Raw genomic sequence first — 12,838 nt, 5'->3', positions numbered from 1 at the left:
TATACTGTGTGTCACGGATTAATGTCCGGATTTGCTGGGGAAGGTAGTCTCCCCCCTGGAGCTACACTAGGCTGCGGCCATCACGATCGGCTGCTAGCCACGCCCCCGATAGTGGTATTTTTGATGATGATGGTGTTGTGGTATTGGTGGTGGTATTGGCAATGGTATTATTATTGTGTTGGTGGTATTAGAAGTGGTGCTGGTGTGGTTTTAGCAGTAGAGGTGTTACTGGTGGTATTGGTGGTGGCTGTATTAGTGGCAACAGCATTAGGACAGGAAGTGCAGGCAATATTAGTGATATTATTAGGACATTACTAATGATGAAGGTATTTTTGGTGGTGGCATTGTTAATGGTGTTGTTGAGGTGGCATTGGTGTGCTTTTTGTGCGGCTGGTAGTCGTGTTGTTGGTATTAATGATGGTATTGGTGGTGATTTCATGACACTTGTAGTGGTGTTATTGATAGTGGTCCTACTTATTGGTGTTAGAGAAGATGGATTAATGGTGGTACTGGAAGTAATGTTGGTGTGGTATTGGTGGTGATGGCATTGGTACAATAAGTGATGGTAGTATTAGTGGTATTATTGGGACAGTAGTAATGGTGAAGGTGTTTGTTATGGTGGTATTGCCAATTGTATTGCAGGGTGGGGTACATGTTGAAACTTGTCTGTATTAGCAGCAGAACTGCATGGAGTATCTGTGTTGTGTTGCATGTGGTCATGGTCACTCTGGCTTCCATTTTGTGTGTTACAAAATCCTGTGGTAATTAAAATCCAGGGCTAGAGAGAGCCTAGATAGTTGATGTGGATTGAGGAACTATTTCATACTTTTCAAGATCATTATAGTGGACTTGGGGCCCGATTATGATGGTGGTCGGGAGAGGGTCCCACTGCCATTGGAGCAGGATTGGGAGCAACCTACAAGTAGTCTGCGGTCCCACCAGCTAAATTTTGAAGCGACCGCCATGTATGTGGTCGGTATCACAGCTTTTTCCATTGCAGCTTGTGCTGCAGCCCGAAAAGAGCCACAGCTCACATCGCAATGGAAAAAGAGATGTTTTGAAACATTAATGAACTGTGTGCCAGGCACCATGTGGTGCCTGGCACATGGGGTATGGATGTTTCCCAGGCCTCACAGCAGATGCCCATTTTGCACAAGTATTTACAACAAGGGGTGGTGAGGGACAGAGTCTCTGAATTAAGCAGAATACTCTCACCCAGTCAAAAGATCAGGGCTAGATCCAACACCGTTTTTTAGCTCATTGCACCATCCCAGTTTCAGAACCTGGCTGTTCATCACCACCCCCTTTACTGTATCGTTTTGGCCACCATAAGCGTGGTAGGGTATACTCGGATGCGAGTCCTTTGCTCACTGCACCATCAGGATTCAAGCAAGCCGGGCCGAAGACGGCTGTAATGCCAGAAACCGGTCCCTGGAAGCTTGTTTCCTTTCCAGTGAAAGAATTGGCTTGGTAGTTTGGTCTGCCCTGTTCCCATGATGCACTGGGCCAGGGACAGACTAATTTGCATATAGCCAGGTTCTGAACTGGGATGGTGCAGTGAGCTAAAAAACGGTGATGGATCAAGCCCTGATCTGTTGACTGAGTAGGAGTGTTCTGCATTAATTCGGAATACTCTGTTCATCACCACCCCCTTTACTGTATCGTTTTGGCCACCATAAGCGTGGTAGGGTATACTCGGATGCGAGTCCCTTGCTCACTGCACCATCAGGATTCAAGCAAGCCGGGCCGAAGACGGCTGTAATGCCAGAAACCGGTCCCCGGAAGCTTGTTTCCTTTCCAGTGCAAGAATTGGCTTGGTAGTTTGGTCTGCCCTGTTCCCATGATGCACTGGGCCAGGGACAGACTAATTTGCATATAGCCAGGTTCTGAACTGGGATGGTGCAGTGAGCTAAAAAACGGTGATGGATCAAGCCCTGATCTGTTGACTGGGTAGGAGTGTTCTGCATTAATTCGGAATACTCTGTTCATCACCACCCCCTTTACTGTATCGTTTTGGCCACCATAAGCGTGGTAGGGTATACTCGGATGCGAGTCCCTTGCTCACTGCACCATCAGGATTCAAGCAAGCCGGGCCGAAGACGGCTGTAATGCCAGAAACCGGTCCCCGGAAGCTTGTTTCCTTTCCAGTGAAAGAATTGGCTTGGTAGTTTGGTCTGCCCTGTTCCCATGATGCACTGGGCCAGGGACAGACTAATTTGCATATAGCCAGGTTCTGAACTGGGATGGTGCAGTGAGCTAAAAAACGGTGATGGATCAAGCCCTGATCTGTTGACTGGGTAGGAGTGTTCTGCATTAATTCGGAATACTCTGTTCATCACCACCCCCTTTACTGTATCGTTTTGGCCACCATAAGCGTGGTAGGGTATACTCGGATGCGAGTCCCTTGCTCACTGCACCATCAGGATTCAAGCAAGCCGGGCCGAAGACGGCTGTAATGCCAGAAACCGGTCCCCGGAAGCTTGTTTCCTTTCCAGTGAAAGAATTGGCTTGGTAGTTTGGTCTCCCTGTTCCCATGATGCACTGGGCCAGGGACAGACTAATTTGCATATAGCCAGGTTCTGAACTGGGATGGTGCAGTGAGCTAAAAAACGGTGATGGATCAAGCCCTGATCTGTTGACTGGGTAGGAGTGTTCTGCATTAATTCGGAATACTCTGTTCATCACCACCCCCTTTACTGTATCGTTTTGGCCACCATAAGCGTGGTAGGGTATACTCGGATGCGAGTCCCTTGCTCACTGCACCATCAGGATTCAAGCAAGCCGGGCCGAAGACGGCTGTAATGCCAGAAACCGGTCCCCGGAAGCTTGTTTCCTTTCCAGTGAAAGAATTGGCTTGGTAGTTTGGTCTGCCCTGTTCCCATGATGCACTGGGCCAGGGACAGACTAATTTGCATATAGCCAGGTTCTGAACTGGGATGGTGCAGTGAGCTAAAAAACGGTGATGGATCAAGCCCTGATCTGTTGACTGGGTAGGAGTGTTCTGCATTAATTCGGAATACTCTGTTCATCACCACCCCCTTTACTGTATCGTTTTGGCCACCATAAGCATGGTAGGGTATACTCGGATGCGAGTCCCTTGCTCACTGCACCATCAGGATTCAAGCAAGCCGGGCCGAAGACGGCTGTAATGCCAGAAACCGGTCCCCGGAAGCTTGTTTCCTTTCCAGTGAAAGAATTGGCTTGGTAGTTTGGTCTGCCCTGTTCCCATGATGCACTGGGCCAGGGACAGACTAATTTGCATATAGCCAGGTTCTGAACTGGGATGGTGCAGTGAGCTAAAAAACGGTGATGGATCAAGCCCTGATCTGTTGACTGGGTAGGAGTGTTCTGCATTAATTCGGAATACTCTGTTCATCATCACCACCCCCTTTACTGTATCGTTTTGGCCACCATAAGCGTGGTAGGGTATACTCGGATGCGAGTCCCTTGCTCACTGCACCATCAGGATTCAAGCAAGCCGGGCCGAAGACGGCTGTAATGCCAGAATCCGGTCCCCGGAAGCTTGTTTCCTTTCCAGTGAAAGAATTGGCTTGGTAGTTTGGTCTGCCCTGTTCCCATGATGCACTGGGCCAGGGACAGACTAATTTGCATATAGCCAGGTTCTGAACTGGGATGGTGCAGTGAGCTAAAAAACGGTGATGGATCAAGCCCTGATCTGTTGACTGGGTAGGAGTGTTCTGCATTAATTCGGAATACTCTGTTCATCGCCATCCCCTTTACTGTATCATTTTGCACAAGGGCCCTGCTAGGGGCCCCAAAGTCCCTTTTTAGCAGCCTTTCCATTGTGGTTGGACCGCCATGAAAAGGCTGTCGGAAAGGGCCATCGTAATCCCTATGGTGGTGTCTGCACAGGCACCGCCCCTATTGTAGGGAATACAATCCGACTCATAACCCGACAGGCTCCTTGTCTAAAATTAGCCGTTAAAAAAAACATAGAAATTCACTGTAAAAAACCATAGGTTTCAGAGACGTTATAGTTAGTTGGACATTTCACTCATACAAAACCAGAAAAATTTGGCTGTTATAGTTATTTGAGCTAACTATAACTCGCGTCTCCACAATGCACTGCTGATGACCTCACATATTACATCATTCATGACATGGTCAGTGACATCACTGATGACATCTCAAATGACATCACTGATGACATCACTGAAGATATCATCCAGTGAGTGTGTGTTTCTGTAAAGTTTAAATATGTTTTATATATTTATATTCCAAGGTGTATTAAAGAATGAGTGGGTGTATGAGTGTCTGAATGGATGATTTAGTAGGTGCATGACTGACTGTATAAGTGAGTGATTAAACGTGTCTTACTGAATGCATGGTGTGGGAGGGAGGGTCGGATAAACAGACGGGATTCTAAATGTATTTTTCAAAAGGACGTGTTTTATTGTCAGGAGGTAAGATCTTTGGTTTTACTACAGGTGTTTGGTCTTCCTCTTCTTCCTGGTCCGTCTTCTCTGGTCTTGGGTGGGGGCTTGATGGTGCTTGATCCGTTTCTCCCATCTTGTTGGTGGGGCTTGATGGTGCTTGATTCGGCTCTTCCGTCTTATTGGCTTCACCCTGGGGGCTCATACAGAAGGGAGAGAAGGATGCTGTGAGTAAACGTGTGACTAGGGGTGGGGATTCAAATTCTACCCATCACCTACACCAAAAGGGTGTTGTCTAGTCGTCCCAAGTCGCACAAAGTATACGCCATGGGCGGGAGGAAACTGGAATAGAGTAAGGAAAGTGCGAACACTCACAACAAAACTTCTTTCTACACACGCGGTGATGATGAAAATCAGGGGGGGGTTCTGTGAGGAAGAAGGGGTGTTCAGGGTTGTGCTGTTTAAAAAAAAAACAATAATGTGCCACAAGTGCTAGCGGCTCTACTAGTCCATGCCCACTGTCTCTACCCTCCTCCCACCACCCTCATACCCACCCCCACCTTCCCCGGAGCTACCGACACTCACCTGCTCTGCCGCATCTCTCCTGAGTTGCGACCGCTCTCCAGCCTCTTCCGGTGGACACCACCATTCCTCGCTCCAATGCTCGTCTGTCTCCTCCTCTGGCGCTCCGCTCCGGTCTCCGTCTTCACTCTCTAAACTCTCCGTGCTCTGCTCCACATACACCTCTGCTCCTTCGCTGGTCGATGACCCTCCTTTCTGGTCTTGGTCTTTTTTCAGTGGTTGAGAACCACTGCTTCCGGGGTCAGCTCCTCCTACTTCCGTCTCCTTGTCTCGCTGTAGGGAAAGGTGGGTATGGCTCTCCTCCTGGACATGGCTTTCCGAAACCCGACCCTTGGAGTCCGATCCCTGCTCGAGGAAGTGGTTGGTGGATGTTGTTCTCTAATAGTCGGTTAGAACGGCGTCCCCGTGTCTGCTGCCTCACACAAGGGTTAGTGACTAAACTGTGTGAAAGTCTGTATCAGTCTGTCAGTTATTGTGTAAGTGACTGCATGGGTTGGTGAGTAGCTACGTGAGTGTCTAAATAGGTTATTGATTGGTTGTCTGAGTATCTGTTAGGGTGCCTGAGTATCTCTGTGGGTGGATGGGGGGGATGTGACTCTGTGCATAGATGTGTGAGTAGGTGATTCACTGGGTGGATGGGTTCAAGAGTGCATCTGTGAAGGGCTGTATTGGTGGGTAAGTGTGTGTATGGGTGTGTTGGTGAGTGAGTGAATGTCTCAGTGGTACATGTGTGAGTAACTACATATGTAAAAGGCAGTATATGTGAGTGTTGGAGTATATAAATAACTATATCTGAGAGTGAGTGATTGAGAGAGTGGCTGCATGGATGAGTGTGTGCTTGTGTCAGTGATTGTAGAAGAGAGTAAGTATGTGTTAGTATCTGTATGAATAAGTGAAGTGTTATTAACTGTATAGGTGAGTAAATGGGAGTCTGATTGATTCTTTGCATGACTGACTAGGTGTGTGAGTAACTCTATGGGTGAGTGGTGGTGTGTGAGTGTCTGTAAAGGTGTATGAGTGCATAGGATAGTGCTGTATTGTGACTGCATGTATGAGTAACTGTATGGGTGAATGAGTGGACGTGGGTGTAGACCTAGGAATCAGTGAGTGGGTATGTAGTTACTGTGTGTCTATGGTTTTGAAAATGGTAGTCTGCATTTTAGAGTGGGTGTATCAAAGGTTATATTAGGTTGTGAGGAGATGCATGAAGTCCACTTGTGCCCTGATGTCCTAGGACACAAGAGGACCTCATCGCACCACCAGCAGTGTGCCAAGAGGCGCGTTTGCAGAGTGCTATAAAAGGGGCGTGGCCTCAGACCATCTCTCTGCAATGCAGCTGGGTGGCGCTTACTGGAGGTACCTGGTGGGCTAGTTGATCCCCACGAACCCTCAATATTCAAGGGGACTTAATCCTCCAACTTAGAACGTGCCAGGGGGCGTGAGTGGTGGAGAAATACCTACATCTCCCCCCTTCATATTTACCGACTCTTAAATACCGAATCGGTATAATTCGGTATTTAAGAGTTGGTAAATATGATTTACCTACATCTGGCCCTCAGTCTGTTCTTTTAGGGCCAGATGTAGGTAATTCATATTTACCGACTCTTAAATACCGAATTTTACCGATTCGGTATTTAAGAGTCGGTAAATATGAAGGGGGGAGATGTAGGTATTTCCAGATTTTGAAATACCGAATCGTTAGAATTCGGTATTTACCGATTCGGTAAATACCGAATCGGTATTCCCTATTGATTCCTATGGGCTGTGAAGCCCATAGGAATCAATGGGAAATACCGATTCGGTAATTACCAAATCGGTAAATACCGAATTTTGCAAGGGTGCAGGGGGTGTCACTTTGACACCATCTGGCACCCCAAAAATAGGCATGTGTGCCATGTGGCACACAGACATGCCCTAAGGGCATGTCTCTCTGTCACATGGCTAGGTCTGAATTCGGTATTTTAACACCCAATTGGATTGTGTGTTACAATACCAAATTTGTAGGGCCTTTGGGACTCAGAAGAGTCCCACCTACATCTGGGATTTACCGAATTTGTAAAATTATGCCCCTACATGCCAATTCTTAAATACCGGTCGGTAACGGCCGAAATCGGCCGTTACCGACCGGTATTTAGGCTCCTACATCTGGCCCTTAGTCTCTTGGCCTCCCATGACGATTTTTTGAAGGCCTTGCGCATTAAGGCCATGTTATTTGCAGAGTGCGCAGTGCCAATCAATTTGTGCAAGTGCACAGCCCTTCTTAGTGCTATTCTTTGGGTGGCTAACGCTGGATCAAGTGTCTGCTTCGGACGTGGCCCGATGGATCTATATTGTGCCATATTGTTAGGAGGTCGTGTAATTTGACGATAGCGTTATCCCACTGGTGATGTAAGTTTGTGGGAGCATTGTACATGAGGATTGGAGTTTCTTCCATAAGCCAAGTGCCCACCTTGGCAGAACCCGATGAGTCCCATTTAATTCTTCTGACTAAGGTGCGAAGTTCGACCTGCATTGAATGGCCCACTTCAGTTGATTCGGCAGCGACTGGCGTTTGCAGGTGCATTGTTGCCATTAAGGGATTATGGTCGCTCTCCGAACGATAGGAGATTTCCATCCTGAATAGATTATTTCCCAGAAGTGGTGATAGGAAGATATAGTCGATAGTCGAGATGTTCCTAAATGTTGGAAAAAATTGAGCGCCCGGGTTCTGTTTCAGTGTAATTTGCTGGGCAGAGCGAAGGTTGTGATTAATTAAAAAGGTGGTCATAGCTTCTTGCTCTTTAGTTTTAGTGACTGGGAGGGCATTGGTTGCCAGGTCTTTGATGTTGAAGTCCCCTAGTAACAGTACCTCCGCGGAAGCAAATTCCAATAGAAGATCTTCCAGATGTTTTATCAATAGATCTGTTGCAGTTGATTTTGTAGTTTTCACTGTATTGTGATAGCAGTTAATTAGGAGCATGGAGAAGGCCCTGCCTGAAGATGAAAGGCCGGTAATTAGCACAGTCTGCCCTGTTTCCAAATTCCGAGGAATAGGGGTGGCCGTTCTCTTACACCTGTGCTTGATGAAGATAGAAAGGCCCCCACAGGGTCTTCCGTGGGAGTTGGCCTGGGTGACTGATTGAAAAAGTTCGTAATAGCCAAGCAGAGGCGATGGAGATAGAGACCAGGTCTCCTGAAAGCAAATGATGTCACTTTTGTTCAGAAATTCAATGGCTGATTTAGAGGCGAAAGTTGACTTTAGCCCAAGCACATTCCACGACGAGATGGTCAGTTTAGAGTCAGACCAGTTGGATTCTCCGTTAGGAGGAGCGCTGCTGGGCACATGCAGTTGCAGGCCCTGGTTCAGGATACCCATGGCAGCTGTCAGTAGCAAGGAAGACAGGGCGGCCGAATTTGCAGCTTATCAGGCGTTGATTATTATTGCATGAAATGTTTATGAGGTTATCCGCTATTGACGTTTCTGGAAGCCAGGCGTGGGTGGCACCCTCTTCAGAACGCAAATAAGCTGCCTCACTGGGGCCACCGGAAGAAGAACATGGGGATATTTTTGTTGTGTTGGAACCCACATTTCGATGCCCCAGTTTTCAAATAGGCTGGCTTCCCTGAAAATTGCGTCCCTGATGGATTCTCGGGACCACGTTGTAAAGGTGGCCTCTGAGCCCCCTTTACCTGGTATTGAGGAGAACTTGACCAATGTGAGGTCTAAAGAAGTGACCCCGGACAGCGCTGGGACATGGTTGAATAGTCGGATAAGGTTGTTTCTGTTAAGGGTGTCATGTGGGCCCTTAAGAACATAATGAGGGAAAAAAACAAGTTCTGCCTCATTTTCCGGACTTTGATAATTCTGACTCCTAGCTTGATCGTTTAAAGATGCAGGCACCTTCGGATGTTGGGGGCGTGCTTCCGGAGGGTGATGATTATTCCCACCCAAATGGCTTTTCACTCCTGGGACTTGTGTAAATTGGGGAAGAAAAGGCCTCTGCGTGTGTATAGAAGAGTCCCAGCCAGCTTTGGTTAAGTCCTCTGGCAGATGGCTCACACAACGGCCCGTCAATTCGCCCTCAGTTGCGAAATGGAGATCTACATTCGATGTTTTTACCAGTCCCTGGCCTTTGAGTGGGCTATTCCGTGCGTCTGAAATTGCTGCTGAGGGCTGTGCAGTGTTGTTCTGGCTGTTCTGGCTGCCGAGGCTTTGGTCATGAGTGACTGTTCCTTTGGTTTTATTTGGCAAAGATCCATACATTGTCCTTGTGGAATATAATTCAGTGGCTCTTGCAGTCGGGGGCGCTCCCAGTGTCAGAAGCCCCGGTTTTTCACTGATATCCTTTATGCCCACTGGAGTCATTCTTGTCTCAGTAATTTGCGTTTTAAATTTTGAAGGCAGGTTAAAAATGGGAAAATAAGAGAGGTCCCTTGATTTAATAACTGGTTGACTAAGTGCCGCTGGCTCATCAAGCCCCGCTCTTCTTTTCACTAGGCGTTGTTTTTTGGATTTTTTTTTAAGTTTCTTTCTCTCCCTCCTTGACAGTGAAGGTTTTGTTGGAAGATTGGAGGATGTGTGAGTCAAATTTGTGTGGGCTGTATCAGTAGGGTTGGGCTGCGGTATCGCTGGTTGCGGCGGTGTTAGGCTGCTGGTGTCGATGAGTTCCAAACCCGCTTTGGAATTGCCTGGGCTGGTCGCCGGTGACAGTGTAGCCGAGCTTTTTAGAACCTGTTCAGAAGAGGAGGGAATAATTTTTCTCCCTGCTGATAGGCCAACCGATGTAGCGGTGCATGGGGACTCTTCAGAGGAGGTTGAGATTTGGGACTCTTGCATGGGTTTCACTGTCTCGTTTCCATTGCTGTTACACTTCACACTGTCCAGGAGTGTGCTCAGGATTTCTGGGAGAGATGAAAGTTTATTGATTATTGGAAGGCAGGAACAGGAGTTCGAATTGTCCAGTGGCCCTGCAGAACTTTCAAGAGACCTTAGCCTGGAGCCCAGGTCAGACAGAGCTGAGGCCAAAGTTTGAATTAGGTCAATCTGCAATTCCATTTTCTGCGACTGCCATAGCATGGCTGTAGCAATTGCATCTTGCTTTGCATGAAGGGATGTCAGTGAGACCGAGATAGAGGTTATATAACGCGGGTGGCTCCTGATCCTCATGCACTATGCTAGAAGAGTTGGAATGCGGGCTAAACCCCGGTGTGTGAGCAAGGGATTCTTCGATTCGGGCTTCCAGGGAAGCCAAGAAGCGATTGGACAGATTATTAGATAGCAGAGGACTTTCATAATTTAGGCTCTTTTTTAAAGATGGAGGATCCTTGTGACTGATTAGAGATTCACCTGGGCATAGACTGCATTGAAGTGAGAGCTTCGGTGTTGAATCTACCACTTTGCAGTTGTCGGGGTATTCTGAAGATGTAAACAGGACGCTGCCTTGAACTTGGCCTTGGACTTGTAACTTAGCCGCCGTATTTAATACAATGGTATTTATAGTCTGAGCCCAAGACTGGTGCACATGGGTTTCCTGGAACTGTGGCGAAGGCACTTAGTAAGGCAATGGAGCTATCCTGGATCGTGATGGCGTCGCCCTGAAAGGGCGTAAGCATCTGTTGGTTCTCGTGTAAGACAAGGGCTTTGGGCGAGAGCAGGTGAAGCTTCTTCGGAGTTGAGCCTTTGATGTGAACAGGGCTGTGAACAGGGCTGGGAGACGGATGTTTGTTGTGGACCAGGATATCAGCGTTTGTGTCCGCATCATGCTGTGAAATTGGAGTGGGGGGGGGTGAACCAATTTGGAGAGCAGGTTTGCCGAAAAAGTCGCTGACCCGAGGTTGCAACTGTGGGCCGCTTAAGTATAATGTTTTATCTTGGGGAGGCGGCGACTGCTGTTGAACAATCCCGGGGGAGACGGCACGGAGAGTAGTGCCCTTTCTCCAAGGTAATTTCCTAAGCGGCTTAGAAGTCTCCATGAAGATATTCTTTATGAGTTTATGAGTTTATCGGAGTCAGAGCTTACACACTCCCTCTCCCCTCCCAGGAGTGATGGATAGCCCAAGGATGATGGAGAGAGAACTGCGGGGACCACGATCCACCAGAGGGTGGGCCCCACAGCCTGCACCAGCCTGCACCAGCCCAAGAACGATTTGTCAGGGTTCCTGCCCGGAATGGGGATTAAAATTGCCGATAGTCGCTCTTCTTTCCGTCCGGGTGGATGTCCGCTCGCTGATGCTCACCTCTCTGCTCCGCTCCTCACCACTCCACTCGCTCCCTCTAAGCACACCATCGTATGTCAGCCCCCGCAGCTCCCGCAGCACTACCGAGTATCTTGGGGGAGGGTGGCGGGCAGCAGGCGGGGGGCAGGCAGGGTGGACCAGCTGAGGCCCCCTGTAAGCCGCCTCAGCTACAGGCTAAGCAACAACCGGTAATCAGGCAATCGAGCGGCAATCAGTCAATCGGTCAGTCCGCGAGCAGCATCTCACCTCAAGGCTCTAGGCAGCTGTGAGCGTCCAAGCCGACCTCAGCCCTGACAGGCCAACAGACCGCCGGCAGCTTCACCGCGTAGGTTAGGGAGTGGACTCCAATTCACATTCACAAAGCCAAAGCCAGAGCCAATCCACATCCGTGGTGACCTGCTTCGCCCCACCGGGCTCGACCGGTGCAGTGGCTCCCCTTCCTGCCAGATTCAGCCCCAAGCACGGGCGCAAACATTCCCGCGGCACACCAGAGCCGCTGCCATAGCCACAGCCGGACCGACAACAGATCCGATGAAGTGCCGGGGGTGAGAGCTGCCGGGTGTTCTGTTTGGCGTAGCGGCTGGGAAAGCGGAGGTAGCGAGGCTCGCGTGCAGCACGCTGAGGTGGAATGGCGTTCTGGTAATTCTGGCTCTCTGCTGCTCTCTAGCGGACCTCAATATTATATTGCGGGGTCTCTGTAGGACTGGGGATCTAATGTCACATGTAAATTAGGCGCGGAAGGGCACAGGCACATTTTGTAGGGCAGGGGATCGCCATCTACTCGGGTATTGTTTATTAAATGTTCGGGGTGCTTCGAGGCCAATTGAAGTCTGGGGATCGCCACCCTCCGGGGCTTTACTTAAATATGCAGGGTGGGCCTCGCAGTCCCTGAAGTCGCGGAGTTGCTTAGTAGTCTCTTATTGGTTCTGTAATCACACGGCAGTACTCATGGTGTTATAAAGTGATACACGCATAGAACCCTTGCAGTTGTAGAATTACGCAGGCTTCATTTATGTAATAGTCTATTGGTTTATATTTGGTGGGTGCACCGCAAAATTAAAAATGATTTCTCTCTAAACCTCCTATAAACAGAAGATTGCAATATAGTACATACGAGTGTTGTCAGACAAGAAGACCTATACACTCACTTATTTATTGGAAAAAAAATAATCTTTATTAAAACAACACAAATAAATGGAAACACAAGTTTATTAGAACAAACAACAGTATACATGAAATAAGTGGATGGGACTCCTCCAGAAGCAGCGTACAAAACCTGAAAGACAAAAATGAAACATAAGTATGTGTGCCATGTTGAAGATGAAAAGAAAGGTAGTCCGAATGAAAGGAAGATAGTGAGAATGGGACGGAGAGGGAGTGGGTGGAAGGGAGAGGGGGGAGAGAGAAAAGAACAGAGGGAGGAGGAGACAGAGTGTCGGCGTATTGGACCCAGCCTTCAGTGTTTACGTCCAGTCACCCGTTTGCCTAGGATGCTGGGGTCCGCGAGGAAGAGTGTGGTCGAGCAAGTCCTTAAAATGAAACATATGAATGAGGCCAGAGATTACATTATTAGCTACGGGAACATCGCTTGCTTGCACCTGTGCACCCAGGGGGCTGCACCCCAGCACCTTCCCCGCACTGTGTTC

This window comes from Lissotriton helveticus, chromosome 12 (genome assembly GCF_964261635.1).
Source record: "Lissotriton helveticus chromosome 12, aLisHel1.1, whole genome shotgun sequence".
Classification (NCBI taxonomy): Eukaryota; Metazoa; Chordata; class Amphibia; order Caudata; family Salamandridae; genus Lissotriton; species Lissotriton helveticus.
The sequence above is the reverse complement of the archived record's forward strand: the minus strand, read 5'-3'. Positions refer to the sequence as shown.